The sequence below is a fragment of the Podarcis filfolensis genome (assembly GCF_964270895.1).
Source record: "Podarcis filfolensis genome assembly, chromosome: 7".
NCBI lineage: Eukaryota > Metazoa > Chordata > Lepidosauria > Squamata > Lacertidae > Podarcis > Podarcis filfolensis.
The window spans coordinates 45805866-45824093 of record NC_139603.1 but is presented as its reverse complement, the minus strand read 5'-3'; positions in this window follow the sequence as shown (position 1 = coordinate 45824093).

The following is an 18228-nucleotide window of genomic DNA, read 5'->3' as shown; positions in this document are numbered from 1 at the left end:
AGCGCTGCTGTCCATCCTCACGACGCGCCTGGTGTCCCGTGGCCAATCCGTGTTTGCGCATCGTCAGGAAATAAATCGGGGCTGCTTCCTCAAAAAGCAGTCGACGCGGCAGAGGGCTGTTTCTGTCAGCAGAATTGGCTTCCACTTAAAAAGACTTGGGGTGGTTGTTACAGTATATTGTGTTCAGAGTCGTGGCTTCAGCTAAACTGAATTTTTAAAAGTCCTTGGAGACTATACAGTAAATTAAAACGTTTTAAGTGAACCATTGGTATAACAACCCTAGAAAATGCTCCAGGTCTGACCTGGCAGCGCAAGGGTCCAAATTAGTGCTGGATGCATTGGAAGGCTTTTATAATAATTGCTCTTGAGCCCTGCAAGAGTGTCTTAAGCTTGCAAGAGTTGATCTGCTTAGCAATGGTCCAGGAAAATATCATGCTCTATCACTAAAAACGAATGTTTTATAAAATGTGTGTGTTGAATTCTGTTTGTGAAACAAAGCCAAGTACTAAAACAAGCAACTGATAATGCATTTTGAAACTTATTGCAGTGTGTCAGTATACTCCTTCTGTTGCCACTTAGTCTTTAAAGTCCTGAATGAAGCATTTCCCAAAGTTGCTTGAAGTTCTGTGCTCAAGTTCTAAAATTCAGTACTTGACTTTCACTTAGGCTGAGCTATGTGAAGGCTTAACATTAGTCCATATTTAGTCCATTCATATTGAATACGAATTTTTATTCTTACTAAAAGTATATTCTTACTAAAAGTAGAGCTTAAGAAACCAAACTTAATACTTTTATGTGTCTTGTGTATAGTTATTTGCACTGCAGAAACAGAACAGAACAAGCATGCTTGCTTCTTGGTATCATATGAGGTTATATATATGTCAACTATCAGTAAAATCAACTTTCCCTTAAAATTATATTGTAAATTATATAAGCTATACTATATATAACTATAAAATTGTTTTATGTAAATTGCTCACATAAAATCTGAGGTAACAATACCGAAAAGGAAAAAAAATGACAAAAATATATAAGAACTTGTCCAGGAGTGTATAAAGTAACCACAACTAGAAATCATTGTATTTTCATTGGAAACATTTTATTTAATACACACAAAACTACCGACAGTGTTTGCTTGTCTCATACACATTGTATTTTGGTCAACATTTCACCTGGTAAAAGGCCCATAAATACCTTCCCCTTGTTAACTGTAATGGAAATGATAGGAAAGGAAGGCACAAAAAGGCAGGATTAGTACCTCTGTTATATCAGCCGTCATAGACTAATTTTTCCCCAGTGCACACAGTTATTTTCATCATTGGAAACGCTTAATACTGATCAACAAGGACATACTAGGCATCACATTCTAGCAATTAGAAAAGTTGCATAGCAACCAAAATACCTCGTTACACTAAGGATGTGTAATAAATTAGGCAAAGGAAAGTGACTACATGACAAGCCTGGAAGTAGAAGAGAAAAATGAATGTTGATATGCAGAAACAAGCAACAGTTAGCACAGCCAATTGCATACAGTTGCATGAGACTTCTGGACTTTGAGAACTGGGTCTCCAGGAATTTTACAAAACAAATATTTTTTAAAAAGGTTTTCTAAGTACTTGCCTGTCCGTAGTCATGCTTTCATATGCACTGCTACCTAGGTGCACTTCTTGCATATGTAGTTAACAGAAAGTGCCATGGTAGATTGTGCATTTTGGAAACACAAGGGAGGGAAAGCATGTTAGTAATTGCTGACCTATTGCCTGTAAATGTGAAAACTGCAAATTATATAACTTATTATCAGCTGTAGGCAAGCAGTTCTAATTAATAAAGACCAAATCACATTGGCGTATACCACCTAGATGCTAAATCATTATTCAAACGTATCTGTTTCAGACTGTGATTGCAGCACATGAACTCAAAACTAGTGTAAGATCACATTTGTGACAGTAGGCAGATCCACACCAAACATTTAAAGCACATCCAGTTCACATTTACACTTCATACCCAAGGAACCTGGGAATTGTAGCTTTCCTCTCACAGAGCTACAAATCCCAGCATCCTTAACAAACTACAGTTCACTTATAAAGAAGTCTCAGTGATCATCGTTTGACTTATTTGAAATGTGCCCATAGTCACTTTTTACAGCTCTATTTAAAATGAGAGCTATTAGGATCAGAGTTCTACATTTCTAACATTAGCTGTTTTAGCTCATATTAAGCTGTTTTTATGAAGTTTCTGTAAATTACTCTGAGACATGTATATGAATGGTGGTTCATAAATAAACAGATAATACATATTTAATGGCTGCTCTTCTAGTAATCTGTATGAAAAACAACAGATTAATAAATACACTTTCCTTAAGCATCTGTTGACTGTTTATTTGCTCCATGAGGTAAACAAAGCCTACATGTGGGCTTGGTAAAGATTGCATTTTCATTTTGTTTCTAGGAAAACTCTTGTTTAAAAAAGAAAAGCAAAATAGACTACTTTTTGAGTGACCCAAATTGTTCACTACTGAAAAGCATTTGCAAACATCGTATTAACAATTCTAGGTCTTTGCTGTTCAGAAATGTTTGTGTCAGAAGCAGTTACAGCAGACAAACCGGATTACATTATATAAAGCAAACCGTATTGCTGTTCGCTAATCTTTATCTCTCTATATCCTGTCTCCCTTTGTTGACACATGAGTGTTGCTTATGGCTGCTTAAAATAACCACTTCCTTGTTCACCTCTCCAGGGCATTGTGTAGCTCACACTTTGATTCTTTGCTTGTTACAGCAGGATTGTATCCATTGTCAGTCTGCAATATTTTTTTCATTTGAAATGTGTTCTTAAACCTTTTTAAATGTTTAAATAAAACACTTGAAATTCATGTGGTTCTGTTGCTTTTCAGTCAGATTATGTGTCCTATGAAACAGGTAGAATTTTACAGTTTTTCATAAACAAGATTTACAAAAACAAGAATGAAAATATTAAATAAAAATAGTTTGTAATTTGGCCAGGCATTTCACTTTCAAGTTAATGCTGAGCTTCCAATATTTAATGGATGGGAACAATTGCCATTCATGTGAGAAACTTGCATAACCAGTGCAATGATTTGGAACAAGGAAACTGGGTTACTCTTGAATTTTAAATAGATGACAGGATTTATCTCTTAATTAACAAAATAAACATAAACATGCATACGATTTAAATCTACTTAATTTGTTGTGTGAGGTCTCTCATTAGATAAGAAATCTTTTAAATTAAAAGTGACTGCTTACTTTTACATTTTGGAATCCTGTACTCCATAAGGAATGAACTCACTAGAACTTGTGTTTGAGTGGATACAAGATGTTGCAATCCTAAGTGTACTTATGGGCAATAAGGCCCATAACTCTGTGGAACTGCTTGTGAGTTTTACATGTATAGGGCGGCAATATTAAAGGATGCACATGGTTTGACATCATTCACTAGCATAGTCCCAAACTCATTTTAATTTAGGGTATGTCTAGAACAGGCATAGGCAAACTCGGCCCTCCAGATGTTTTGGGACTACAACTCCCATCATCCCTGACCACTGGGCCTGTTAGCTAGGGATGATGGAAGTTGTAGTCCCAAAACACCTGGAGGGCTGAGTTTGCCTATGTCTGGTCTAGAACATAGCAAGCTAAACAAGCAAAAGAGAAAATGCCTTTTTATAATGTATTAAAAATACATGATTTTTTAAAATAAAATAAATCACTATGACTATTCTTTACGATAGAAATTTAACAAGCAAATAATTTATAATGGCATTTTAAAAGATTTTGTGGTCCTTAAAACTAGCAGGGGCATAGCACCATCTGCTGAACTGAAGCTGAAATTAAACTCAAGTATGACCTAATTGTTAATTTCCAGATGAGTAGCCATGTTACTCTGTTGCAGCAAAAACAACAGTGTTGTGCCTCTTAAATATTAAATTTATTACTGTGGACTACCATCCACTTCATCAGAAGTTTGAAGTGTTGTCATGAGTTGCAGGCATAGATACATATGACAGCAGCAATGAATTACACACAGCAAGATGAGAAGGAAAATTAGTGCTAATTATGTTATTAACAGGGACACAGGTGGCGCTGTGGGTTAAACCACAGAGCCTAGGACTTGCCGGTCAGAAGACAGGCCGTTCGAATCCCTGTGACGGGGTGAGCTCCTGTTGCTCGGTCCCTGCTCCTGCCAACCTAGCAGTTCGAAAGCACGTAAAAGTGCAGGTAGATAAATAGGTACCGCTCCGACGGGAAGGTAAACGGCGTTTCCATGCACTGCTCTGGTTCACCAGAAGCAGCTTCGTCATGCTGGCCACATGACCCAGAAGCTGTACGCCTGCTCCCTCGGCCTATAGAGCGAGATGAGCGCCACAACCCCAGAGTCGGTCACAACTGGACCTAATGGTCAGGGGTCCCTTTACCTTTATGTTATTAACAGTGGCCATTCATACTAAATATTAGTAATGCAGATAACCTGGCATTGGAAGGCAATGAACTCATGTAGCACAACTGAAATTTATCCTGATTCAGTATACATCAGGGGTTGCCAACTCCCAAGAGACTGTGATCTACTTACAGAGTTAAAAACTGGCAGTGATTTACCCCATTTTTGGGGGTGCAGGGCATGCCTGGTATACATGATAACGTTGAACCTCTTTATGAATTATAATTTAGCAGTTTCATATTGCAGCCTGTCTCTGAGATTTCTTTGTTCATAAATGGTCATCTTAAGGTCAGCTACAGGATGTCATGGGGTGCTGAAATGTTCCCACGCCAGTTTTTGGATGTTGCAGTTTCTGATGTCAGATTCATGCCTATTTATTATTTAGCCCGTTCTACGTAGAAAACATATTTTTCAGTTTTGTACTGAGGTCATACTCTGTCTATAGTAACTATCTCTCCCTCCACACACACACACACACGTTTGTGTAAACATGTGCAGGTAGAACTCTGAATGGATAAATTACATTCCCTGTTCAGGGATTTCCACATGTACAAAGCTCTTCCTGATCAAACCTGGCAGTTTTGTTCCAGTGCCTCATATCGTAGCTCAGGTTTTTTTGGGTCAGTGCTTATGCATTTGGAAGGCAGAAACATAGCCACATTAGCTCATTCCCTTGATTCCTATGGTTACTACCACATTAGGTCAATTCATACAAAACATACCCCTCAGTGCAATACATTGGAATGGCACTTTCAACTTCAATGTGCTTCTATGAGCAGGTTAGTGATGTTGAGTCTCAGGACAACCAACCTGGTCATGTAGCATGGGGACAGATTTTCTCAGAATTACTTCAGTGTCTCTTTGTATTAGCAAGTACTGCTAGAAGAACTTGGTTATTTCGGTGGAGGGGGTTACTGAAATATTTTCAAGAAAAAGATGTAACAGTGAAAAAGATGTTTGGAGGGTTGGACGCAGGAATGAATACTGAGGTATCATCACTCTAGACTTCTTTTTCACTAAAAAAAAAAAAGGCACTAGAAAAGCATTTTAGATCCATTATTCTAGCAATATCAAAAAGATTGATTAAAAAAACAAAACTGATGAAATGGTGTCCACCATAAGGATTATACAGTAGTGGATAAGTAAAAGGTAAAGGGACCCCTGACCATTAGGACCAAACATGGCCGACTCTGGGGTTGCGGCGCTCATCTCGCTTTACTGGCCGAGGGAGCCAGTGTACAGCTTCCGGGTCATGTGGCCAACATGACTAAGCCGCTTCTGGCGAACCAGAGCAGCGCACGGAAACGCCGTTTACCTTCCTGCTGAAGCGGTACCTATTTATCTACTTGCACTTTGACGTGCTTTTGAACTGCTAGGTTGTCAGGAGCAGGGACCGACAGTGGCGTAGCGTGGGTTGTCAGCACCCGGGGCAAGGCAAGTAATTTGCGCCCCCTAACCCGTGGATTTGCGCCCCCTAACCCTAACCCCCAGATGTTGCGCCCGGTGCGCCCGGCCCCCCCTGCACCCCCCACGCTACGCCACTGGGGACCGAGCAACGGGAGCTCACCCCGTTGCGGGGATTTGAACCGCTGACCTTCTGATCGGCAAGTCCTAGGCTCTGTGGTTTAAACCACAGCACCACCTGGATAAGTACTGAGCTTCAAATGGCCCGAGCACAGCAGCTCATTGTGCCCTCTGATGCTCCTGATACTGTGGGAAATCCGCTGCAATTTTCACGGTAAGCTTATAGTGGAAGAGCCACTTGTCTGTAAGCAGCCCCAGTCTTGGCAACATGCCTTGCTGCTTATGGACTGTGACCTGCCTTGGATAGTGCTATTGTTCCTGGTCCATCTGATCTTCAGTTGCCAGTTTTAGATTTGCCTGTCTTTCCTCATGTGACTCTTCTCCCCACCCCCACCAGAACAACTGGGAGCCATCTGGATCTGGAGATATGACCACCTGGCGTGCGACCCCAACACACCCTGACAGTACCTACCTACATTAGCATATAGAAATACAGTGGTACCTAGGTTCTCAAACTTAATCCATTCTGGAAGTCCATTCCAAAACCAAAGCGTTCCAAAACCAAGGCATGCTTTCCAATAGAAAGTAATGCAAAACGGATTCATCTGTTCCAGAATTTTAAAAACAACCTCTATCTGAAGAAGAGTGCATGCACATGAAAGCTCATACCAATAACAAACTTAGTTGGTCTCTAAGGTGCTACTGGAAGGACTTTTTATTATTATTTTGTTTTGAACCTCTAAAACAGCAATTCAACATGATTTTTACTATCTAATGAGACCATTGAAAATGAAAGCAATAATCAATGTACTGTATTATAAAATAAATAAGACTATATTGTAGATGATTTATTATTATTATTTTTTTTTCTTACCTGCACTGAATATAGTCATTGTTTTGATGGGAGGCTTTTATCCATTTCCGCAGTCACACTATCAATCAATCAATCAATCAATCAGTAGCTGGAATGGGTTCCACACAGTCACAAAAACAAATTAACCCAAAAGCCTAAAAAATAAATAGCAAAAACAAAAGCACTAAACTTAATCCGCTCCGGAAGTCTGTCTGACTTCTGAAATGTTCAAAAACCAAGGCGCAGCTTCTGATTGGTGCAGGCGCCCTGGAAACAGTAGCCGACAACCACATTGGATGTTCAGCTTCCGAAAAAATAAAAAAACCAGAACACTTACTTCCGGGTTTTCGGCATTTGGGAACTAAGGTGTTTGAGAACCAGGGTACCACTGTATAACCTGCAGACATACAACTCTAAAAATGTGTATTGATCTGAAGGTCTTAAATTCCTGGTCTCATTTCTCAGGACAAATGCTGGTGTTCTTCAGAATATTAGAGAAAATGACTCAAAATAGTTTTCTGTAAAAAATATTTCACTCATATACTTCTTGGATGATCTTATGAGAAAGCCAAGGTTTTTCTGATAACCCAAAGATGTTTGAACAGTAAATACACAGATCATCTTATCCTTCCTTTCAATGACCTGTGCATTAGATATATAATTATTCTTTTACAGCATTTGTTAGGACTCATTAATCACTTCTGAAAGGAAGCATATGACTCAGAGCAAGCATGCAGACAGAATAATAGGTGAGTCTTTGATGCCTAATGATGGCTGACTTGTGCTCTTGTCCCAGTTGGCTAACAAGCTCGTCTGGACCAGATGGTGCCATGACTGGAGGAACTTCTTTCAGGAGTGTTGACGGTTAAACCCACTGAAAGTAGGGAAGGAGGCGGAGGAGAACGACAAACTGTCCAGAGTCTTTTGTGACAGAGGGCTAAATAGATTGGACAGATTTGCTTCCCCTTCCCCTTGCTTTGCAGTCTACCTCAAAAGGTTCAAACATCCTTTTGGGGGGTGTTTTTTCTGCTTCTGTAAACTTGCCACTAGCGATCCAAGCACTACAGGTGTACCTGCCCTTTTGCCCAATGCATCACTGCACTCTAGGTGCCTCTGCTGTCCTCTTTTTGGCAGCTGTTTAAAACATTTTTGTTTAGGCATATACTGTAAATACATATACTGTATTTACTCAAATCTAATGCTCACCTTTTTGGGCCAAATGACGTTGTGAAAATTAAGGTGCGCATTAGATTCGATGGCGCATTAGACTTGAGTAAATATGGTATGCTGTAGTGCTTTAATCTTTTTTTTTACTATTAATTTTAATTATTTTAAAATGTTTTAAACTGTTTTTCTTGATAGCATTGATATTTTTGCAAATCACTTAGAGGTTTTACTACAATCAAGTAGTATATATACTTTGTCAAATATATAAAACATATTGGAAAATGAGCAGCTTTGGGGCTTCAGACCAAAAGGGATTCAGCTGCTTCTGGTCCTGAAAACAGCAGATCCATCACCTCTTTTCATCTAGTCCAGTTCTCTGCTGTGCTTCTAGTTTCAAAATCCATGGATGGCATACTTATTGTTTTGCTCTGTGTGAAAAGCATGTCCCAGAAAACTTCTGACACCATATGTTCTTTTCAACTGTTTATGCAGAAACTCACGACAGGCTGAGTTAATGGTTAACAAACATTATTTCTAAAGAGGCCTGGGAGCCTGCCTAAAGTAGTGGCAAACTTCTACAGCCAGTTTTGAGTCCGCTCTCCAGGACATCTCTCCAGTTGTTTCTCTTAAAGGGTAAGTGTGCTAGATACTACACTGAGTTGATAATACATACCTTACACTGGATGGGGCGGGAATAATGCAGTTTAAATGTGCTTTAAATGTCTGGTATGTACACAGCCTGCTCTTTTTTTAGGAGACTATACATACATAGTGGTGATATTAAAAAAGAATAAAACGTTGGAATATGTGCTCTCTCTCTCTCTCTGTGTGTGTGTGTGTGTGTGCACGTGCATGCACACTTTAACTTGCTCATAACAATTAATTTGACAATGCTGAGTAGAAAAATCTAATCACCACACGCCATTTGAGCAGCCCTTTACAAACGATTTTACACAAATAGCTCAAATGGCATTCTGGGATATTGAGTTAACCTTTTGTGTATAACTGAAAGAGAATGGCAAGTAAGGGTCTGAAGTAAAACAATTGTGCTGGGCATTACACAGGATCTTAAGTTGGGATTGTACAAGGGGGCTAAGTGGTTTATTATCTCAAAAGACAGGGGGAAGGAGTAAATTCCACATTTCTCCCAATTGTAAACAAATGTACTGGCCTCTATCTTTTTCTCTCTCTCTCCCCCTGATTCTTCAATCTTTTATTTAAAAGTCAATTTATAGTTTGTAGAGGCTTCATTCCTGCTTGCCAGCTGGCACCCTCTCCCTGTGCATCCATCCACTTCTAGATTCCTAGTATTACTGTAATTGGCCAGTGTCCACAGCAAATGATTTATTGGTTTATTCTTGTAGGACTCTATAAAATGCCTGTTTTAACAGACTTTGGGCTGTTTTAAGCAGAGCACAGTCAAAGTCGAAGGTTTTTTTTGCGGTTTATGAGGAAAGACACATGGAGGCTAAATATTTATAGTAACAATGTGATTGTCTACACCAGGGATTGCCAAACTGGCTCCTGTACGTGCCAAGTTGGCATAGCTGTCAACTTTTCCCTTTTCTTGCGAGGAATCCTATTCGGAATAAGGGAATTTCCCTTAAAAAAAGGAAAAAGTTGACAGCTATGCAATTTGGTGGCCTTCACATGCCAGGTTGGTGTCTGAGAGTGGAGCGGAAGGGGAAGTGTGTCTGTCTGTGTGGTCCGAGAGAGAATGAGAGATGCATATGGTGTGTGGGGGGGTAGACAGGTGTGTGTGTTGACTGCTTGTGTGACAGAGGGAGAGATGAACGTGTGGCTGTGAATATGTGGAGTGTATGTGTGCAGTGTAATCTGTGCTGTGTGTATGAGGGACCATAGACACTGCAACTGAAAATTCATGTTTCCCCTATTCTATTTGTCCTCTCTTGCCCTCTGTGGTTCTGTACGTGACCACTTTGTATACAAATCATGCCGGTTTTCCAGTTCAGAGTTTCAAGGACCATACATTGCAAATTTGCTTATTTTGATTTTTCATCTCTCTGCCCCTGTGTCAACCCTTAGACCCACCCCTCCTATTTTCAACAGTGCATATACATCCAGCCCCCCTCCAGCGCATCCAGAAATGAATGTGTTTCCTTGGAAACAAGCAGGAAGGCATTGGAAACCCTCTCCTTCCTGCCCTCCCCCAACTCAATTTTAAATTAAAAAAATATTTATTTGTGAAAAAATCTGATTGCTGCTCAGTATCGCTGGCTGCTTATAGACCTCTGCCACACCAAACCAGTGATTGCTTTACACGTCTGGCAATGCTTTTAATAGACATCTGACTTCAGTGTGGATATAAACAAGTGAGAGCATTAACTTCCTTCAAAAAATTATGGGATAATAGATACAAGAACTATCAATTTCAGGAATTCATGTGGCTGTGAATTTTGATGCTATAGATCTTTCTTTAAAGGATAGCAATTTCACCCCAAAATTGTCCAAAGGGCATCCCAGGTTTTGTTAAAATACATAGGTTCCAAGTGCCATCTTGTGTTCAGAGTGATAATTTCAATCCTTCTGGGCCCCAGACATGACTGATTATGAATCACTGAGAGCAAGTGTAATTTGTTGCCTATCAGACCAGAATATGATTCCAGCAGCCTGGAAATAAGTGAGCTGAGATGCATTCATCCTTCTGAGAAGGAGTTTTGCAGAGGTAGACTGGTGCATTGGGCACACAGCCACAGCCTGCCTGTTTAATGATCCTGTGGTTTGGATTTAGCTGTAACAGTGGCCATTTGTATCATAGCAACTAAAGCAGTGGCCTATACAAAGTGAGTACAGACATTATATTGCTATCTCAGACAGAAGGGTTGTCCCTTTGTTATAGAGATGCTTTTACATATAGTTTCATCAGTGATTCCAGTTCTAGAGATGATAAATGCCTAAGGGGTCATTGCTAAACCCAACCTCTTTTCCTTGAAAGAATCTTCGTATGCAGCTGTATTCTCCATGGAAAAGGAAAGAATGCAGGTGTAATAGTGTGTGGATGGTGACTTTTGTGCATGTGCCTTTGTTGGGGTCAGTTCCTGGCACCACAACAAAGGAACATTCCACTCTCTTGCCCCACTACTTGAACCTGAACACTAAGTCCTATATGCTGAATCAACTCTATGAACTCCTGCTGCAAGTAGAGTTAAAGATTGCCAATCTATCAGAGCTTTTGGCTAACCTGACCCCTCCTTGGACTGTCTGAGTCTGGGTTCAAAGAAAGGAAAAGCCAATTTTTTCTAGACTCCAGTTATCTCTCCCACCTCATGGTTAATTTTATTATTTAGGAAATTAGTTTATTTTGCACAGCTTTGTGTTGCGCAGGTAAGGCTGGTCCTAATACTAGACAGGGTGAGGCAAATGCTTCAGGCAGCAGGTGCCGAGGAACTGTGATGAATGTTGGAAGACAGCCACACAGCTTGTCTAGTGCAGGCTAAGTAAGCTTGCTAACCTCAGATTCAGTGGAGGACGCTGACCCATCACCAGTGTTGGAAATCCTCTCAGCAATGAGAGAAGATGCTGTCTTGTCCTTTGTCTCAGGCAGCAAAACTTCTTGTGTCACCTCTGAGTGCCCACATGTATCCTGGGTAAGGGGAAGCAGTTGAGAAACTGGTTTGTGTGTTTTGTTCGCATTTGCAGTGGTGTCTGCATAACGTTCAAAAGAGCCGAGTTGCCTCCTTTCAGCAGCAGCCTCTCTCAAGAATCGGTGCCAGATCCTAGGAATGTAGAAGAAAGTTCTGGGCTCAGCCTTACCAGACCAAGACTTCTCTTCCAAGTTCCCACCTGAGAAGGTTAACCCAAAGGGAGACCATGTGGGAATGAAGGGATCCCTTGCTGGCTTTTGCATGTCCTCTGAACTGCTGAGCATAGCCCACCTTGTCACTAGCCCACCCAGCACTGGTGCTCCTGAGTCCTAGCTGCTGTGGTGGCTGCTGGCATGGGTTGGGTAGTAACTGGTAGCAAGTCTGATTGGGTAGTGGCAGTCTTGCTCAAGTCGTCCCATTCATGAACAGGGTAGTGGTGGCAGACATGATTGGTGGCAGCTGCAAGGGCTGAAGGCAAAGATGGGAAACCAGTGGTTCCCCACATGTTGTTGGACTTCATCTCCCATCAGTCCCAGCCAGCAAGGCCAATGTTTAAGGATTATAGGAACTGTAGTCCAACAACATCTAGAGGAAACTTGGAAGGGACAAGGTGGGATCTTCTGCTTTTGAATTATGGTGCTGGAGGAGACTCTTGAGAGTCCCATGGACTGCAAGAAGATCAAACCTATCCATTCTGAAGGAAATCAGCCCTGAGGGCTCACTGGAAGGACAGATCCTGAAGCTGAGACTCCAATACTTTGGCCACCTCATGAGAAGAGAAGACTCCCTGGAAAAGACCCTGATGTTGGGAAAGATGGAGGGCACAAGGAGAAGGGGACGACAGAGGACGAGATGGTTGGATAGTGTTCTCGAAGCTACCAGCATGAGTTTGACCAAACTGCGGGAGGCAGTGGAAGACAGAAGTGCCTGGCGTGCTCTGGTCCATGGGGTCACGAAGAGTCGGACACAACTAAACGACTAAACAACAACAACAAGCTAATCTGTACACCATGGGAATGGTGACACTGTTGGGCCCATGGCTCCTTTACCAACTTTGGGACTCCAGCAAATGCTTGACACAGTACCTCCATTTTCAGTCAGTCCTTTCTTCTTCCTGCTACTCTTTCTCAAAGTCACCACACTATTGAAAGGACCCCAGAATTAAGGAAACTGCCAATTAGGCAGAATAGAACATATTAACTTTTGTATGTGTGAAAGACTGTGCATGCACCGCTCCTGATTTAATGCAACTTCACAAGTTAGGATCATCATTAGTACTGCTTGCTTATAAATATTGGGGGGTGGAATAGAAGAAATGTCAGAACCTGAACTCGATGGAGTGGGAGCAATCTTGTATTATGCACATACTGAAAAGTCACTTGGTTAGTGGCATTTCACCTTTAGTAGTGGCTGCTGAGGGACTAATTTCCAGTAAGATCAAATAAGGTTTTGATAGGTTTGACCCCTACAGATCTATTTGCTGTTTTCATAAACTAAATACCACATCTGATATAGAACCTTCCCAAAGGAAATCCATTCTCTTCTACCCACATGTCATTACCTAAAATGAGATGAAGATTTGCATAGACAGCTTGTGGAAGGTAGGGAATGAGCTGGTATTATGCTACCCCTGGGAATAATACCTTCCCCCGTACAATTCTTCTTACAAGAAAAAAAGACACCCAAGCCTTAAGTTATTCAGTTTCAGGAAACAAGATGTCTGACTTCCCATTTCCTTTTCTCAGAATCATTCTTAAATTGGAAAGGAATAACAATGAAATGTATCTTTGATGGGAAAGGTTATTTTTGGTTTGGCAGTTTTAGACATAGAACTCTGCCAGTGTGATTCATGCACTTGGATGAAGAGAAGTGATATTAATGAATCTTTAATATTCTAATTACTGGATCAATAGGCACTGCAGAGTTGTCTGAAAGGAACAGGTGAGTAAATTATCCCCACTAATATCTAGGTGAAAAGGTACATAGGTGGGTTTATATATTGGTAAATTGGCTGATATACGGAGGGAATAAACAAAAGAAGCAATATGTGAATCAGGCAACGTATTGTCAGGAGTGGCAGTTTGGGGCAGAACAGCAATAACTCACAAGACACCAGTGAATTTAACTCTTTAGTCAAAGAAACCAAAACCACACAGGCCTAGTGAGCACAGCAACTCTTCCTAGTCGGTCTTGCCCCAATGAGGCAGCTGTGAGGAATGATGTTTCCTGCCTTCCCACCACTCTCCAAGACTCCTCCCCCAGGTCCTTTCCCAGCAATCTGAAGCTCCTTTGTCTTGTCTCTCTGTGCTCCCTCTCCGTTCCTCTTCATGTTCTGGGAGACCGGAGGGAGGGGAGCTGGTCACAGCAGAACTGGAAGACTCCCTGGCCTCTTCAGCAGCCCGCCTCATCTCTGCCTCTTGGCCCCCCTCCTCTCCAGCTTCTGCTTCTGCCTCTGATTCTGGACTGCTCTCTGCCCCAGCCTCTTCCTGCTCACCTAAACCCTATTATGTCTTCAGCTTGCAACATGTCTTCCTCCCAGTCTGCTCTCTCTTCTCCCTCTGACCACTCAGCACCATCCCACCACCAATCCTCTGGCTCTGAGACTTCTTCCCCTGGGGTTCCCTAGGGAGTTCCCCAGCTGGGGAATTGGGAATATTATGCATCTGCTATATGCTTGTACTGCTTGAACCACCCACTGCTTCTTATGTAAAATTGAGTTCCTTTTCAATTGCCTTGTAGGTAACTAGGGGCAACAGAGCCAATAATCTGTTCAGTGGTAGGAGAGGTGCTGGCCCTTGCTTTCATCCTTGCTAAAGTTTATGAGCAGTAGGCAAACAGAATTTATATTAGGAGTTGCTCTGCATATCAGCATTTATCTAACAGAACAAGAGCTGCTTATTGAAAAGCCAGACTTGTCTTTTTTAGAGCAGGGGTGAACAGACATCAGGCTTGCAAGATATAATCCATTTCTGTTACTAAATCCTCGGATCCACCACACAAAGTCTAGGAGCAAAAGACATATAATCGAATAATAGCAAGTTCAGGATTTTGTTCTGAGTACCAAAACTGGAGCTCATGGTTCTTCTTCAGTCTTGGTTATCCTTTCCCTCATCTGCCAGCTTTCTTCATTTCAGCAGGTTAATTTAGGGGAGAGTTGTTTTTTGTTGCCGTTGTTAAACAATTGGGAGTCAGAAATCATTAATGACCTCCTGCAAATCACCAAGAGATCTGCCAGTTGATTCTCATCTATGTTGCTGTTGTTAACTTCATTTATGAAAGGTGATGAGCCATTAATAATAATAATAATAATAATAATAATAATAATAATAATAATTCATACCCCGCCTATCTGGCTGGGTTTCCCTAGCCACTCGGGGCAGCTTCCAACAAAACACTAAAATACAATATTATAAATAAATATTAAAATACAATAAAATACAAAAAGAACATTGGAAAGGTGATGGGCCATTAAGAGAGCAAAGGAGAGGGGGCATCATGACTGATGGCAAATGGGTGGTTTCCCTCCTCTAGCTCTCAGATAGCTAGAAGGACAAAGCCTGAGTGTTGAGGGCAGAGTTGGCTGTGATGTGACCTAGAGAAAAATGCTACAGGCTGGAAAGACAGAGAGAGAGCGAGAGAGGGCCATGGCTGTTTTCTGTTTGAATCCAAGGATACAGCTATGGAATAAACAAGACCTTCTTGTTGTGAACCCCTCCATAGTAGGCTCAGGTTGTGTATATGTATAAATAAACCATATATCATAATGACACCAAAGTCTCCACTGGGCCTCATTCCCAAAAGGAAAGATGGATCTGAAATCCCTGGAATCTCTCCTCAGAGATTGGGGTGGTGTGCAACAAAATGCTTTTTTTTTTTTAAGCGAAGTTTTGGGTTGGCAAACTGCATTGCAAAATTAGGGAAATTTCAAAAGGTTTGTGTAATGTTTTTGGAAGTATGAATTAGGACCAAAATTCTCCCCCGAACCTAATAGCTTCCCACCATTATTTGTCATGGTATATAAAACTAAACTAGAAATGAAATAAAGTTCTTACTGTTATGCATGTACTGCTCTGGGAGTCCATATATTCTTCTTATGAACTGCTGTATCACAGCACTGAAGAGGTATTGCACAAAGAAAACTTACCAGAAGTGCCGTTTTCTTTCCTGGAACCTTGATAATGACTGAGAAGCAAATGTGGGGAATATTTGTCATATGTTCTTTGTTCTATAAACAATTGAGTTTTGGACATACTATCCAATCTTGTGGCTTTCTTTTCCCATGCTCGGAATGAGTTCATTAAATGGTGATTAAAACAGGGCAAAAAAATTTACTTCTTTTTATTGCTGTGAAAAAAGGAAGACAAATAGATATTGTGAAAAAGGAGAGAGTGATTTACAACTGGAAGCGAATGAATGCACAAAGCACTTTTTTCATCTGATAAATTCTACTTCTGCTCTGTCTCAAATACACTGAAACTTTACATCTCCCCAAAGACTTTATTTAGGACTGTGATGGATTCAACATTGCTCATCAGTGCTATACCAAGTTGCTTCAAGTTCCAGAGTCTTTTATGACCTCTGGGTTATAAAACCTTTAGGTATCTTTTCTTCCATATGCATGAAGAAAAGTTAGATGGGCAATTTTACAGCAACCTTTCTAGGAGGAGAAAAGAACAGTCCCATTAAATGGTTGTGCTAGGGCTAGGCTATACCCATATGGTTACAGATAAATAAAAGGAAATTGCTTTCCAAAGGTTAAAACATTACTGAATGCACCCATTTCTATTTTACAACAGTTCCTGGGAACTTTGGTTCCCACTAACAGGGCTACAATTCACAGCACCCTTAACAAGCTATATTTCCCAGCATTCTTTGGGGGAAGTCATGTGCTTTGAATGTGAGTTGGATGTGCTTTAAATGTTTGGTGTAGATCTGCCCTAACTTGAACATGACTGAGATATCTTGCTAAACTTAAAAGCCCTCAAGTCTATCTCCTCCAACTTTCTCTCCTCCAATTCCAGGAAATCTGCATTGAGATGGGCAACTTTACTAGAACTGGGCAGAGAGTGTCTGCTGATGTAATGTATGTGAGAAACAATTAAACCTGGCATTTTATGCAAATCTGTTTTCTTGAAGATCACAGTACACACACAGTGAATTGGGCACAGGAACACCTGTCTGAATCCCTACCAATTTCCCATCCCTGCCCAGCCATCGGTACACATACTGTTAATTTAGAATCATGGGCGTACTCAGGATTTTGGTTGGGGGGAAAGGCTTTTGTTTGGTGGGAGCAGAACCTCATATTTTATTTTTTTTATTTTTTACTGATTGGGAAGCAGCTCCTGCTGTCCCCTCTTGGCTACACCCATATTCAGAATAGCACTTCATACATCTGATGACATGTGCTCTATTCTATGAAAGCTTATGCCAAAATATTCTTTAAGGCACTACAAGCTGATTGCCATCCCCCACTCCCTTTCTCCCTGCAACAGACTAACATGGCAGGCATTTTGGATATTGTTGTTACCAAATGACACTTGCAGGGAAGGAGACAGGAGAACGTCTTGAAATTCCAACGCAACTACAGTATTTAACACAGAAAGTAAAACTGTGACCTTTACGTCTATCAGGATTCCTCTGAGGCTTCATTATGTACTGGATCTGAAAACTGGAAATAGCATACTTTTCTGTGTACTTCTGTCTAGTTCAATAAAGGCTACTTGGTATCTTCCTATCACTGCAACAGGCAAACTCAAACGGCAGGGAGAATAATCTCCAAGGCAGATGCAACTTCAGATGTTGAAGTCAGCCTATATCTTTGGCAAGAGTTAAACAAATTTGTTGAGGAGAGTGATAAATGTTTTTATTTTAGATCTTCCTTCTACCTTTTCAGTGATGTCTGAGCATATTGTGGGGAGCAGAGGGGAAATGGAGCTGTTAAGGATATTACACAACACCACTACTCTTGAATGTCAGCTGCAACACAAGCATCCAAAAGCAAGAGTCTTTTGTGCTGGAATCCACCATTCATCACTGCATTTTCCAGAATGCTATACCTGAACACAGCTGTGTGGATTCCTAATTAACAAATTGCCCCGGAGGTACTGACCCACACTGAACTCATCTATCTCCTTGTGAAATGACTAAGCCCTGTCCTGCATTAAAGATGTAAAAGGCCACAAATTACTTTCACAGTCTGTCTAGCGAGGGGGAAAAGAGAAAAGAAAAAGGCACCACTGCTGGGTGAATAACAATTTTGGTACTTGGGGGAAAATGTTCTGTGTTAAAGGTTACTTAACTTTTAAATTCCATTACAACTGAAAGATCTTATGGGACCATTCATTCATTTATCCATGCATGCAATGCATTCATTCATCAGACTGGTAGCCTCCTAGATCCAAGTAAAAATTGGTTGCTTCATATGCAAAGTCCTAAATGCCTAAAGAAGACCCTATAGCATTTTTTTCAACACACTGTAGCCAAATCCAAAGGTAGGAGGAATTGCAAGACACTCCCAAACTGTTGAAGACTAAACAGCACTGGATAGCTACATAGGTCTAGTTGCCATATTAAATCTCGAGGTAGGATCACTCTGAAGCATTGTGGGAAATTAAGATGGTGTCT